Below are 15,919 nucleotides of genomic sequence, written 5' to 3' on the forward strand. Positions count from 1 at the left end.
TCAAATGTTTATTTTTTACTTAATTTTTCTCCATGTTCTGTTAATTATTGAATGGCTTGTGTTAAAAAATCATCCATCATCACTTTGAATTTGTCTATTTCTCATTTTAGTTCTGTCAATATTTCAGGTTCATTCAAATTATTGTTACATCTTCCTGAATTTTAGCATTATGGGTGTCTTTCTTTACTGCTAGTAGTGCTTTCTGACAGCTATTATCACCTTTCTTTTGGTTACTATTTGCAAGACATCTTTTTCCACTTTTCTTGGCTTCCCCCTTCATGTGGGTCTTGGACCAGGAATTCTTAGCTGCCTTTTTGGTTCTCTCATTCCTATAAGCTGGTACACATGCATACTTAACACACACACACACACATGCACACAGCCCTGCAGCTTTGCTTCTTATCCTCTCCAGGATAGTGGACACAAATCACCTGGGAATTACCAGAAACAAAGCTATGGATTATTTTTCATGGTTCCGTTTCCTTTTTCCTCAATCATTTTTGCACATATTTTACTTCTTAAACATTTTATACATAGTTATTTTATATTTTTTATCTAATAATTCCAATATATGAAGTATGTAGATCTAAATATTTTTGCTGTTTTTATTGACTCACATATGGTGTATTGTTTTCTTGAATTTTACATAATTTTTAAATCTACATTTATATTTAATTAAGCTTATTTCATGGATTCCTAAAAAACTGTAATCAGAATGCTTTCTTCCAAAAAGAATACACATATTTTTCTCTAAAGCTACTTGAGACGCCTTTGTGGATTCCAGTTTATATTAGAAATGTCAGAAAAACCTTCACTCTCGACTCCTAATATCTGATTTCCTGATTCCATTATTTGTTTGGGCATTTGACTCAAAAGCAAGTCCCACTTTCATGTGTATTGTTTCCTCACTGCTTACTCTTCTAGATTCTAAATTCCTCAAGCTGAGAAATATGTATATTAAACATACAAACACTTTATTATAATTTATGCATGATTTGCTTGCATCAAGTAGGTGGGTCCTTGAGAATCAGTCATGTGCCATATCGCTTGGACCCTAACCCCTCCCCTCTCAGTCCTCAATCCTCAATTCCTTTGTCCCTCCGTGTTATACCAAATAGGTCTATATTTCTAGGGAAATTCTCATTAAAAGAATTTATTCCAAAAAATTCTTAGGAATTTCCCAAAAAGTGCCCAGGAATTTCCACTTTGAAAACATTCAAGAGTCCACTTGTACTATCTCATGCAAAGACTTCAGGTTCTTCCTACTCCCATCAAATATACCATCGATTGATTGTCCAATTTAGAGTGGGAAGATTCATCATTAAAGTGTAGCTAAGATTCCGTATTGGAAGGGTACAAGAAAAAGGGCAGTCAGGGAAGCTCAAGTATAAGTTCAATGCAGAGGCTGTTTCATATTGCTAGGCTGCCTCTAGCAGGAGGATGGATTGTTTTAAAAGTCTGAGTGAACTGGTAAGATTTTAGGCTTGTCTTGAAAGGCAAGTTACTATGACCATCTGCTTTGAAATCTGTGTTAACACTAAAGGAAAGATTTGAGCTAAGATATTCTAGGAGCCAAACTGTCCCAGTGAAGGGGGGGCTACTTATACATCTTATTTCCCTGCAAATATAGAATGCAGCCTTGGTTTTTGGTAAGACACCCTGGGCAGTTTTCAAGAAAAAAAAAAGCTAGTTAAGATGACTTAACTAAAGAGTTCTCCTCGTTAGTAACCTGCCTCACTGCAATGATTATTTATGTCTTTCTTTGGAGTGGTTTGAACAGAATTCCAACCTAATACCATTTCTGCTTTCAAAGGACTTTATCTATTCTAGACCTCATTTAGCATGAGGATAGAGAAACACAGATAAATGTCTTATCAGGCAAAAAAGTAATTTCATGTTCTTGCAGTTCTTTTCTCTGTCTATTCAAATGCTAGATGCCCTTTCATCTTCTACAAATGATTTTCTCTTAATCCGCAAAAAGTAGTTCATTCTTTCTAACAACATCATTATATTTTGAGTGAATTATCCCAGAACAATTAAGAGCTGTTCTCATGTGACACACTTATCTTTGGCTGTTTGTTTCAAAATTTGATTCAGCTGTGCCTTCCACTATTTTCTCATTTTGCGGAATGCCTTTGTCAGTGTGGAGGAAAGAAATTAACACAGTAGGGGGCAGGGCAGAAGTCACTGTATTATAAGACATTATTGCCTTTGGAAACAATGTTCTCCATTCTAGTTCAATGAGCTAATAACAATGCATTATTTTGTCAAAAGGCAGTTGTTACTATCACTGCAACAAAACATCCTGTAATATTAACTAAGCTATTACCATGACACTTTCGGATAAATGAAGAAAAAGATTTTTTTCATCAAATCTTATTTTGTCATGTGTTACATTTTCATGCTTTCTTTTAGATATTGTATTTTATAAGAGCCAACCTACAAACAAAAGGGTGGACAGTCCTCAGTGTGCACACTTAACTCTATTGTTTGAACAAATTGTATGACTTTAGATAATATAATTTCGCTAATTCACAACTTCGGCATCTACAGAATGGAGATTTGTGGAGTTGAATAGAAATATAAGTAATGCGGCTAGCTCAGAGCTTCACACCAGGGGACACTGAAAAAGAGGGAGGCATTATCACTACTATTAAACAATCTTAACCTACATTAAGGTTTTTGCCCCAGGATTCCATTAAACCAGGGCAATAAACAAACAAACAAAACCTTCAACCATGCTGGGTGCTTGTGTTTCACAGGCTTACCTGTAATTAGAAGAGTAAAACTCTTCCTTTTATCTTGTCTTAATGGAAGCCTTGAGCAGCAAAGGTATACAGAGACTATTTTCTAAAGTCCTTTGAGAAAACTATTTGCCCACTCAGACATTCTCTGATGCTTGTGACATGGTGGCATGATGTATTACTGATATCCTTTTCTGACATCTTTTAGTCGCCTGCAATGGAGATAACACTAAAAGATAAATGTGAAGTCAGCTATCCAAGCGCAGAGAAAAAAGTCACATGTTTACATTATTAAGCAGAGCCCTAATCTGGGTTTGTTGTCACTGCTGAGTAACAGGGCACAGAAAAATCTCCTGTTCGCCATAGTAAAATATAGGCAGAGCAAATTCTGTACGTTAATTCATTAACACTTCCTTAATAAGTGCCTGCTATGCGTCAGAAACTGAATTAAACATTGAAGACACAACTTTAAGATGTGGTGTCTTTCCCTAGTCCTCAGAGTTTAGCTGGGGCGACGTGCACATTAAGAGAAAATTAAAGATTTCCAGTCTGGACAAGAAAGAGGCTGTAGATTAATTTCTCCCAGCTTCTTTTCGCCAAGTATAGCTATAAACCCTGGAAATAATGCAAAGGCAATGGAAAGAGAACTCTGGATGGTGGAAAGAGGAAGACGAATTTGTTTGTGATCCTACGACTAAGGGAAAAACATAGTGGCAGGGGTCTTACAACCCTCCACCCAACAGAGAAAGGCTACTCAGCCCCTCGTGCCAGATCTCCCATCAAAGAGAAGGGAGCCCAGATGAGCTCATTCCTCCCCTGGATCAAATAGGAGCTCTAGGAACACCAGCAGGCAAGCTGGGCAATGTATACAAAGGTGAGAGATCAAGACCCACTCTGGAAATCATCAGGCAAGGGACAGGATCTGCTTCCACATAGAGAACCTGGGCAGCCAGGCGACACTGCCGGGGAAGCCACAGCAGGCAGCCTGCTCGGAAAGTCTCTTTGTCCCTGTAGACCTGAGACTCCCCTCCCCCACCAAGAGATTGGGCGAGTGGGCACCAATGGCAAAAGGGATCCAGCTACATTAAGAGTCTCTCCCAGAAGAACGTTCTGTCCCTTGGGGAGAGGGGGAGACCCTCACCACCTAGAGGCACCAGACAGCCCAGCTTTGGGGGACTCCTTTCTCCTCCTCAGGCACTGGAAGGGCCCAGTGGGAGCCCCAGTGACACCAGATGAACCAAGCAGACAAAAATGGCACTCTAAAGGCTCTAAAAGTTAAATTGTCCAAAAGAAAAAAAGAACATAAGTGTGAGTGAGGATGTAGAGAAATTAGAGCCCTTATACGTTGCTGGTGGGAATGCAAACTGGTGCAGACACTGTGCAAACCAGTCTGGTGGCTCCTCAAAGGGTTAAGCATGGAATTACAGCATTAAATATAGGATGACCCAGCAATTCCGCTCCTATATATACACCCAAAAGAAGTGAAGTCAGGCGTTCAAACAAAAACTCATTCACAAATATTCATAGCAGCACTGTTCACAATAGCCAATGGGTGGAAACAATCCAAATGTTCATCAACTGGCTATCCATCAACAGATAAACAAAATGTGGTATATCCATAGATGGAAAATTATTTGGTCACGAAAAAGAATAAAGACTCATACATGCCACAACATGGCTGAATGTTGAAAACATTATGCTAAGTGAAAGTGCAAGTCATGTGTTTGAGCTCCATTTATGTAAAATCTCTAGAACAGGCAAATCTATAGACACAAAAGTAGATTAATGCTTGCTAAGGGCTGGGAGATGGGGAAACAGGGAGAGGATTCCTAAGGATATAGGGTTTCTCACTGTCGTGATGAAAATGTTCTAAAATTGACTGTGGTGATGGTTGCACGTATCAGTAATTATATTAAAAACCACTGAAGTGTACACTTAAAAAAAAATTGAATTGTCCTTGGAACCACAGTCTGCAAAGGTAAGCCAGGAGCTGTGTGCTAATCCCGAGCAGGTGACTGTCTGCTAAAATAAAAGATTTAAATAGGACCTGGAGTCTCGTAACATAATTGTTGAAAGGTTGATACAATTAAAAGTAACTATCATACTGAGAAAAGATGATCAACCAATGCCAACACCAAGATGAATCAGATACTGGAATTATGGGACAAGCAGCCTTCATAAAAACGTTTCAGTAAGAAATTACATATTCTCTTGAAACCAATGAAAATCTTAGCTGATCTGTCACAAAGATATTTAAGAATATAGCAAATGCCCTTAACTCCGGGAAGGAAGGCAAGGAGCAGTAACTTTTCACCCTCTAACTTTCTGTATGCTTTGAATTATTTTCAATGAGCATGATTTTTAATAATAAAATTCAAACTAAAACGTCATAAAATTAACTAAATTCCATTTTGAAAAGTGAGAGAAACAGCTACCCCATGCCCCAGTACTAAAATGCCTTCCTTTTCTGGTAGGTAGCTAGGGTACTTTTTAATGGTTTTATATTTAAGTCATGAAAAAGTGAGTTGGTGGTCTTCCTTATAGAAAGGTTTATGAGCCACAGTTTCAAAAAAAGAAAAAAAAAGTACATCACTTTCTAGGAGCAAGTAAGTTCTATGAAACTGGCTGAGTTGAATTCTGATAGTGCCTATGTACTGCACTGAATTACCGTGTTCAATGTTTGAGGGAATAGAGGGTTAAATACTTTTCTATTTTTATTTTTAAATTGTGTTTTTGCTCTTTACTATTTTTGTTTTTCTAATTTATTAGAAACATTGAATATTATGATTAGAGGAATATTTGTTCTCTGCATCCTATTGTGACTTAGGTAACAAACAAGTGTGGCAGCAACATTTTTTGTTTTTGAGTTATCACCACATACAAGGCTATAGGTACACTACATTCAGCTTTAAGAAATTATCATGTTTTTTAAAAACTACCACCACTTGGGAACAATTTTTATCTAGTTAATGATGTTGAACTCAGAATAGAAAACATGGCTAGAAGTGATCAGTATTTACCCTACTCTTTTTCCTGAAGAGGCTGCAAGCTGAGTTCCACACTTTTGACTTAAATAAGTGACATCAGCAGAAATCCTGGATACCAGCACTCCTACAGAATAAAAGGACAATAGGAAGGGAACCCTCCATGTTTTTATTTTGTTTTCTCATCTGTATTTGTTACCTTCGAACTTTCCAAAGATCTGACCAACCATGGTGTGATATTGTGATTTATAATAAGAAATACAAATTTGGTCTTCACCCCATTCCTGACACACAGCTCTTAAAACCCTCGAAATTTCCTGAGTGATGAGAGAGATAAAGTGTCATGTGTATGTTCATTAGGTGACTTTTGGAAAGTATCTAAGTCACCTAAGGCTGGGGGCTGGTTGTCAATGGAGCTAACAATGTGATTAGAGGGTTGAAACTTTCAGTCTCACCCACTGATTGAATTAAATCACCAATGGCCAATGTTTTAATCAATCATGCCTATGTAATGAAGCCTCCATAAAAACCCAGAAGGACGGGGTTTGAAGAGTTTTGGGGTTGGTGAACATGCAGAGATGTGGGGAGAGTGGCGCGCAGAGAGCATGGAAGCTCTGAATCCCTCCCCACATCTTGCGCTACACGTCTCCTTCCTCTGGCTGATCCTGAGTTATATCCTTTTATAACAAACTGGTGATCTAGTAGGTAAACTGTTTCCCTGAGTTCTGTGAGCCATGCTAGCAATTAATCAAATATTCATCAGAGGGGGGTTGTGGGAACCTCTGATCTATAGCTGGTCGGTCAGAAGCACAGTTGACAACCTGTACTTGACAATGGTGTCTGAAGAAGGGGTTGTTCTGTGGATCTGATGCTATCCCTGGGTAGATGGTGTCATAATTAAGTTCAATTGTAGGACACCAAGCTGGTGTAAGAGAATTGCTTGGTGGTGTCGGGAAAAAAACCCCACACATTGGAACTGGGTACAAAACCACACGTGGCCATCAGAAGAGTCACTCACCTAAGCAGTTGTACCTGTAGTTACATGATTGCGAGCCAAGCTCCCATGTTTGGCAATTAGAGCACGTAGAAAGGCAATATTTATCCCTCTTATTTTATCAGGAAGCAACAGAAAAAATAATAATACTGCAAAATCTATTTTTCTACTATACCTGGAAAGCTGTGCAGAAAGCAAAGGACTAAGAAAAAGTACGATGTACGCAATGCCAAAATAAGAGAGGCTGTTCATCGCCAGCGAGCTGCCACTCCTGTCATAGGCATCCGTTCTTTCTTCACGGCGGCAGCAAGAGCCTCTGCTTGTGCCAAAAACATCCTAGCTATGACACGCACATGCAGATTTCAGCGTTCCTGTTAGAGCAAAGTATAAATATAAAAATTCACCCCAAAAGGGACTTGTCACCATCAGGGAGCAAGAATATTTCAATTTCTGGATCCATCAGTTACTGGGAAGACACATGGTGTCTTAGAATAAACAAGTTATTCCTGAATAACTCTCTCAGTCTAAAGTGACAGAGGTAAGAAGAGTTGCCATTTTTGGAAAAACTTAGAAACCTATAAAAAACAATCCTTTGTTAGGTTTATAAAATGATTCCAATAATACAGAAGTGCTGAAGGTTATACTGTCCCCTTGCCATCTCCCCTCCGGCTCAGTTGTTATTCCCCAAATTCAACCATGTTAGATTTCAGGACTTCATGTCCTGAAAAATATATGTACTATTGCATGTAAATGATCCTTTCATTTACACAAACATCTATGTTTTACAGTTTTTTTAATTAACTGATATGTTGGTCAACTTTCCATTTAAATAGTTAAATCTACCACTTCTAATCACAATTGCAAAAATAGCACAATGTATGAATATTACTAATACTTCTCTTTTTGATGAACATTTGTGTTGTTTCTGGATCTGAAAATCAGTGAACATCTTTGCATTTCAGTAAAACTGTTAGATAAATTCCTGTGAGTAGGATTCTGGATCACAAGAAATCTTGGTATTTTAAAATTGCCTTTCAACATGATTTGAGAGTACTTACTTATTCTAGCCAACACTGGCTATTATAAAACATTCTAGTGTTTCCAATAAGATAGGGGAAAATGGTGTCTTCTTGTTATTTAAATTTGCATGTATAGTTATGTGTGAATTTTAGCATTTTACCATATGGCTGGCTATTCACTATTTGTTATTTTTTTCTGTGAAATGTTGTTTCATTTTTATTCATTTTTCTATTGTGAGAATGCTTTGCGTAGTAAGAAAGTATGGCATTTGTCTGGCATAGATTTATACTTTGCATATATTTTCCATAGTTGTCATTTTTCTTGCAACATGAAAATTTTTTGTAGTATCAAATTTGTACTTTTTTATGTGGTCCAATTTATGACTTTTCCCTCTCAAATTCTAAGTTAGAAAGAGTTTTTTCCATTCTAAAGTTTTTAAAAAGTAAGGTTATTTCTTCTGGTCTTTTTAGAGTATCTCTTTTTAGTTTAAATGCTCGTATATCTGGTATTTATTTTAAAATAAAACTTCCAGTAGGGATTTAGCTTTAGTTTTTTGAGAAGAGCTATCCAAATGGCCCAATAGAACCTTCTGAATAATCTATTAGATGCTCAACAATTTAAAATATCCTCTTCACCAATATCTTGATTACGTTTATGTGTCTGTTTCTGAATTTCTTTCAATTTTCTTGATCTATTTATGAACTTACCAAATTACTTTAGTGTAGCTTCATAGTACTTTTAAACCAATAAAAATGACTTTCTGTAATTACTTTTCTTTATCAGACGATCCCAAGATGTTCTCACATGCTGATTATTTTATATGAATTTTTGCTAAGTTAAAAAATCTGTTGTTATTTTAATTGAGATATAAATGAGTTTATTGTTTAATTTTAGGGAAAATTGCCAATAGGAATTCTGTTTTTCTGTCTAAAAACAGGGTATGACTTTCCTTTTATTTAAGGCTTACTTCATATCCTTTAGTGAAATATTAAAATTCTCTTCATATAATGTCTGGATATCTTTAATTTGTGTTTATTCTTAGATATCTTATCTCTGTTGTTTTGATGGTGACAGTCTCTTCCCAAAATGCTGGTAAAAGAAAAATGGAGAAGATATGATTTGTGAACTTGAGAAGCTCAGAGTTGAACTAGGAGTTTACAACTAAGTAAAATTGGGAAAATAAACACATGCACAAAATGATGCGAGAATTCAGAGGAGACAGCGTCCATCTCTGCAAAATAAGTTTCCTAATAAAATGCAACATTTGATCTAGATGCTTAAGAATGAGTGGAGTCTCTAAGTCAATCAAAGGTTAAAGGACTTTGCAAGTAGAAGGCAGGGGAAATGCAAAAACAGGGCAATGAGAGAAGAAGGCACTCCTAGTGAGATGCTCCTGTTGGAATGGCAGGATGGCTGGAGCTAGAGATGTGTGGAAGGGGATTAGAACTGAGCTCCCAGGGCCATGGTCTGGGCTATACATGCATAGTAAAGGGTCTTTCGTTTCAAGTTAAGGAATTGGAATAGATTAAATGTGTCCTCTATTGCAAGAGGATTTAGGTAGCTGTGAAGAGGTTTATCCAAAACAAGGAGAGACAGGTGGCAGGGAACGCCAGCAAGGGGAAGAAAGGTCAGGTTTGGACAGAGAATTTGAGGTCTTGGAAGCACATCCCAGTGGTACTAAAGCTCCTAACATAAAGATGATTCTCACCAAATATTGAATGAATTAAAGGAAAAATAAATGAAAAAGCATGAATGCTTTGAAGTCAGGTATTTCCAGAAGTGCATAATGTATAATAATTTAATCTCAAGGTTTAAACCACTCATTCTATAAAACCACCAGACTTCCAAGAAGCGTAGTATTTTGCCTAATAAGCATGACAACATTAAGAAACTAGAATCTGGAACATAGCTCTGTTTTGAAATACAGCAGTAATTAAGTAAATGCATTAATGTTTCAAAGCACTTGGGACAGTGTTTTGCACAAACTAAGTGCTGTATAACTGATATAACTGTTAAGTAAATACTGAATGCCTGGGTGCACAGGCTCTGGATTAAAAACAGTAAAGTAGTCAATGTTTAAATCAGACCTCAGTTCCCTCTTTCTGAACTACTTACCTCTCTCTGGCTGTCCCCTGAGTTTGACTCATGCCATCTTTCTAAGTTCCAAACATCTCCATTAATCTGCCTTTTTTCCAAAATATGTCACAGAAAAGGATGTGTTTACTGCAGGAGTGTGTTCAGGAACAGAGGAAGGAGGGAGCTGGTGTCATCTGACACATGAAGGAAACGCTCTGTGCAGCTGGACCATTGTGAACTACAAGGAGGATGGTGGGCAGAGATGGGCAGGGCTCAACTCAGGCCACTTTTAAGGAGTTCGGACTTTCTTAAGAGCAATGAGAAGTCAGTAAAGGGAATTAACTTGAGAATTATGTGCTTAGACTTTCATGTAAAAATGATCCTTTCAGTTTTCAGCGGAGAAAGAGATCTGAAGGAATCGAGAGCAAATGAGGAGTAGCTATTCCTGTAGTCAAAGTAAGAGATGATGGTGGTTTATACTATAGGAGGCTCTGTGGAAAGGGAGAAAATCACGAAGAGGAACTGGGGACCCATTCAGATGGAGAATTGAGGAGGGGGCAACCTCAAGAATGATGACTAAGTTTTGTGCCATGAGCAACTAGGTACCATTTCCCAAGATGGAAAACTTTGGAGGAATTTCACAGAAAAGAACATGAGTTCAGTTGGTTATATGAATCCAGAGTTCAGTAAAGTCTGTGATAAAGAAATATGCTTGGGAGTTGTATCAGGCCCATCTCACACAGCCTATTACATCCTTTCAACCCCACCTCTTACTCTAACCAAAGCTGCTAATATCACCACTGCTATCCCCTCTCATCCAAGTTCCAACCAGATACTTGCAGGTCTAATTTGATAATGCCTCTCCTCAGCCTTAGCCTTGTATCTCTTGATGGCTGCCTGAGGCTCATATATGAACCCCCCAGAATGTGAGGGAGTTAACTCCTGTGAGGCCGTCCTTGATCAATGGGAAATAGAAGCTGATGAATAAAGACTTCTTTTTCTTCTCCCCTGGATGGGCAAATCTGAGCTGCATTTTATAAGGCTGCTCAGAAGATCTCAGAAGGATCCAGCACCGGTTGCCGCTGCAGAAGTGGTTAACCTGATAATGCACCCTTCTGCTGGTTTTCCTCTTTCCCTGTCTTGCTCGTCCCATGCATTTCTGCCACAGCCTGGAATAACTTTCAAATAAACTACAAACCTTTGCCTCATTCTACTTTTGGAGGAACCTAGGTAAGATAGGAGTTATTAGTGGGTAAGTGGTAATTCAAGTGCCAAGAGTGGATAAGATCACAGAAAGAGAGAGAAAAGAGTAAGCAGGCTTCACAATCTGATATTTACTGATTGGATAGAACTAATAAAGAAAACTAAGCAGAGACTCCAAAGAGGAGGGAGAAACAGTGAAAGAGCAAGGGAGAGAGGGAGCGATGGGGAGACAGAGAGAGAGAGAGAAGAGGTATCAAGGAAGGCACAAGAAAGGAATATCAACGTAGGGAGTGGTCAGTTTTGTCAAGTATTTCTGAGATCAAGAAAAATAAAGACCAAATGTGTACAGTAGATTTGGCATCGTGGAGGCTAATAATGCTTATAACTAGGACCAGCCTTTTTTTTTTTTTTTTTTTAACAGAACACACGGAACTAAAATCAAAGATCTTCTCAGACTGGAACTCTCGGTATTGATAAGCTGAATAAGCAAATAAGCAAGGGGGCTTTAAACACCCCTGGAGTCACATCGTGTTGGGGGCTCTCTCCTTGTGAGATTGATTTTTTTCTGACGGCTTTTGGCACCACAGTGCTTGGTTCCGGTTGAGGGATACTTGAGAAGCTGGACTGCTGAGTCTACTGCTGATTTCGACGTTTCCCAGCATACATTCGCTAACACCTGTTCCAAATTTAGGACAGTTTTTAACTCAGTTGTCATCTTCGATCTTGTAAACATACAATGGGCTTCTCATCTTCAAGAGATTAACCCGAAATTGAACCTGCAATGCTGTCTTAAGGTAATGACTGTATACCAAATGGGAACCCTCTTGCACTGTTGGTGGGAATGTAAATTGATACAGCCACTATGGAGAACAGTATGGAGGTTCCTTAAAAAACTAAAAATAGAACTACCATACGACCCAGCAATCCCACTACTAGGCATATACCCTGAGAAAACCATAATTCAAAAAGAGTCATGTACCATAATGTTCATTGCAGCTCTATTTACAATAGCCAAGACATGGAAGCAACCTAAGTGTCCATCAACAGACGAATGGATAAAGAAGATGTGGCACATATATACAATGGAATATTACTCAGTCATAAAAAGAAACAAAACTGAGTTATTTGTAGTGGGGTGGATGGACCTAGAGTCTGTCATGCAGAGTGAAGTAAATCAGAAAGAGAAAAACAAATACCATATACTAACACATATATATGGAATCTTAAAAAAAAAAGAAAAAGAAAAAGAATGGTCATGAAGAACCTAGGGGCAGGATGGGAATAAAGACGCAGACCTAGTAGAGAATGGACTTGAGGACACCGGGAGGGGGAAGGGTAAGCTGGGACAAAGTGAGAGAGTGGCATGGACATATATACACTACCAAATGTAAAACTGATAGCTAGTGGGAAGCAGCTGCATAGCACAGGGAGATCAGCTCCGTGCTTTGTGACCACCTAGAGGGGTGGGATAGGGAGGGTGGGAGGGAGGGAGACACAAGAGGGAGGAGATATGGGGATATATGTATAACTGATTCACTTTGTTATAAAGCAGAAACTAACATACCATTGTAAAGCAATTATACTCCAATAAAGATGTTAAAAAAAAAAAAAGAAAAAAAAGAAAGATGCACATTTCACTCAAAAAAAATAAAAAATAAAAAGCATTTTGTGGGAATTTACCTGGTATTTTAACCACTCCCCAGTTGATGTGGGTTACTGATACCAAACACTTTCTGTTAGGGCAAAGGCAGCAGATTTGCTAGAATTCCTCCACACGTGTTTTACAGCTAAGGTGACTTCAAATTCTAGCTTGACACCACCACAAAAATACCACCTTTTGTTTCCTAACAAAATCCTCCCTGATTATCATTTCTAACAGTTCATGGTAATTTTTCCCTGACTTCTACACAAAGCTGGCAGAGCACTTGGATGAAATGCTCATAGAAATGCAGACATATTTTGAAATATAAGATTTCTCAGTGTCTAAGGTAAAAGAAAGAGCTCAGTATTGTATTCTAAGACTATGGTTATAACTTTTGATGGAATATAATGCTAATAAAGAAAATTAAATTTTGGATTAAGAGAAATCGTTTTGATATTTCACATGGACACGTCAATGATGAACACGTCAACTCTTGAACTGAAATGCTTCAGTCCCACACAGACATGCTATCAAGGTGATCAGGCATCCTTAATAAGAACAGCTAATACTTACTGTGTGCCCAGCATGGTTTTAATGCTTTACTTATCCTGAGTCTAAATTTTTAAAATAATTGTATGAAGTAGGTATCATTCTCTCTATTTCGTAAGTAGGGAGACTGAGATATAGGAAGTTTAAATAACTTGCCCAGGTGAGCAGAGCTAAAAAGTAGCAGAGGTGGGATCCAAGTTCTAATAACCTTGCCTCAAATCCATATTCTAAACCCTGAGAGTAAGAGTGAAACGTAAGGAAGCAAACAGACCACTTAATTCCTCCTTTATGTATGGGAGCTTTTCATATTCTTACATGTCCAAAGTTAACAGTCAAAAGTAAGAGGAGTTCAGAAACCAGTCTAAGGTAGCCCATCACTGAACACACAGAACGGAGGACCCAACGAGACGATTGACTGATGGTTAATTACAGCGGTTATCAAATCTACATGGCACCACATTCAATAGACTAGAAAAATCAAACTTTGTAACCTGAAATGCACCCTTCTCACGCCATTTTTCATCGGATTTCAAAGTCTCTAGCGAAAGGGAGAATCTACGCAGACAAGAATTCAAAGAAGAGGAGGAATTACCAGTCGGAAAGAGTAATGTTTGCCTCTGCCCTTTCCGCACTGCTGCTGAAACAGGCCTGTCTGGACTCTCTCTGCTCTGAGCCACCACCCTTGGGGTGATGGGCAAAACCTCTTCATTGCATTTGCCTTTACTTCTTGCAATAATGTTAATGTGAGAAGGCTGTTTAAAGGTTGTCCTAAATTTAAAAGCAGTTTCTAACCATAAAAATTTGTCTATGCTGGGCTTCCCTGGTGGCGCAGTGGTTGAGAGTCTGCCTGCCAATTCAGGGGACACGGGTTCGAGCCCTGGTCTGGGAAGATCCCACATGCCGCGGAGCAACTGGGCCCGTGAGCCACAACTGCTGAGCCTGCACGTCTGGAGCCTGTGCTCCGCAACAAGAGAGGCCGCGATAGTGAGAGGCCCGTGCACCGCGATGAAGAGTGGCCCCTGCTTGCCACAACTAGAGAAAGCCCTCTCACAGAAATGGAGACCCAACACAGCCAAAAATAAATAAATAAATATTTAAAAAAAAAATTTGTCTGCTGAAGTTTAAAAAACTTTTTACGCTAAAAAATGAACATATAATACCAGGAAGATTTAACTAAGCATAAAACTAGTTGCATCTCATTTCAGGAAAAAAAAAAATTCATACTGAACATCTCTACTTATTTTCCTGTACTTTACAAGGCCAGAGATTTCTGAAATAAAATATCGTATTCTTCTGTGTCTTCAAAATCTGTTTCTTAGACATATTTTCCTTCGATGATGCTATGATCCTCAAAGTGATTTATACAAGAAACGTTCATTTTGAAATATAACCACGGCTCCAAATCCCAACTAAACATGTATGCCAACATCTTATTTTATTTTATTTATTTTATAAATTTTATTTATTTATTTATTTATGGCTGTGTTGGGTCTTTGTTGCTGAGCGGGGGTTACTCTTCGTTGCGGTGCGCGGGCTTCTCATTGCGGTGGCTTCTCTTGTTGCTGAGCATGGGCTCTAAGCACGTGGGCTTCAGTAGTTGTGGCTCACGGGCCCTACAGTGCAGGCTCAGCAGTTGTGGCTCACGGGCCCAGTTGCTCCGCGGCATGTGGGATCTTCCCAGACCAGGGCTCGAACCCGCGTCCCCTGCATTGGCAGGCGGATTCTCAACCACTGCGCCACCAGGGAAGTCCCAACATTTTATTTTAGACAACATTTTGAGCTTCAGCATTCTCACATGCAAAATAAAAATAACAGTACTCACTTTATAAAGGTAGTTAAAACCACGTATGTGAAAGTGCCCGCAGGATGACTGTCACATAATAAAGGCTTAAAAACAGTGATTACATCTCAAATTCAGTTCTTCACACACCAGTTCACTGGTTTCAATAAATTGTTTTGTCATTCAAAAGATGCTCATTCAGTGACCCCCCATGGGTCATCAAGAGACTCTACAGGATTCTTAGAAATAATTGAAATTGATGGTTCTTGGAATATTTAAGCACCACACCTCCACCAGGTAACAATGAAGAGGATTATCTGCTTAAGATGCTCTCCTTGGCATGAAATGCTGGTTTAATGTCACAGAGGGACATGAGAAGTCCATTGGCAAGTTGGGAAGTATATCCTTCTTCTTTTGAAAGTTTTGGACATCATTGGGATTGTTGATTCTTGCCTCTAAATATGCTGTGTGCTGGTTGGCCTCTTATAGAGCAGAACCGATCCCATGAGGGAACCTGGATAAATACACTTAGCCTCCTCAGGTCAAGGTGGCAGCTCTCCTAGGGCACCTGACTTATATGGTTCAGGGCTGGGCTGAAAGCTACCATCTCTGAGCATTCAGGATGCATTCCTTTCAGAATGTACGGGACTTAAAAATGTTAAGATGGTTCTTTATTCTTTGGGATACATGGAAAAATAGTCCTGAGGATGTGGGCCATTCTGAATCTGTTGCATTACTTCCATTAGGTTGAACCTTTGGCACAGGGATGATTTAGTTTATAAAAACAAAACCATGTATAAAACAAACTTTTCCATTTTCAACTGGTTTCTGGAGTAGTATAATCTAGAAATTGCATTTTATATTTCAGCCGAAAAGAAGCAAATAAAAAGTTTGTGTATGACTATCTCCTATCAGAAAGTTTCCTGT

The 15,919-nt window shown here is 38.6% G+C and overlaps 1 protein-coding gene across 1 annotated transcript in view; it reads right to left on the bottom strand.

The window, feature by feature from the left end:
- Nucleotides 1-15,919, bottom strand: part of LOC309615922 (uncharacterized protein) — a gene marked incomplete at its 5' end in the record, with an annotated part of 457,881 nt that overhangs the window by 24,367 nt on the left and 417,595 nt on the right. Inside the window, one exon of the mRNA XM_082366012.1 lies at nucleotides 6,898-7,093. The remainder of the gene's footprint in view (nucleotides 1-6,897; nucleotides 7,094-15,919) is intronic.

The sequence above is a fragment of the Balaenoptera borealis genome, assembly GCF_965194805.1.
Source record: "Balaenoptera borealis genome assembly, chromosome: 18".
NCBI classification, from domain to species: domain Eukaryota; kingdom Metazoa; phylum Chordata; class Mammalia; order Artiodactyla; family Balaenopteridae; genus Balaenoptera; species Balaenoptera borealis.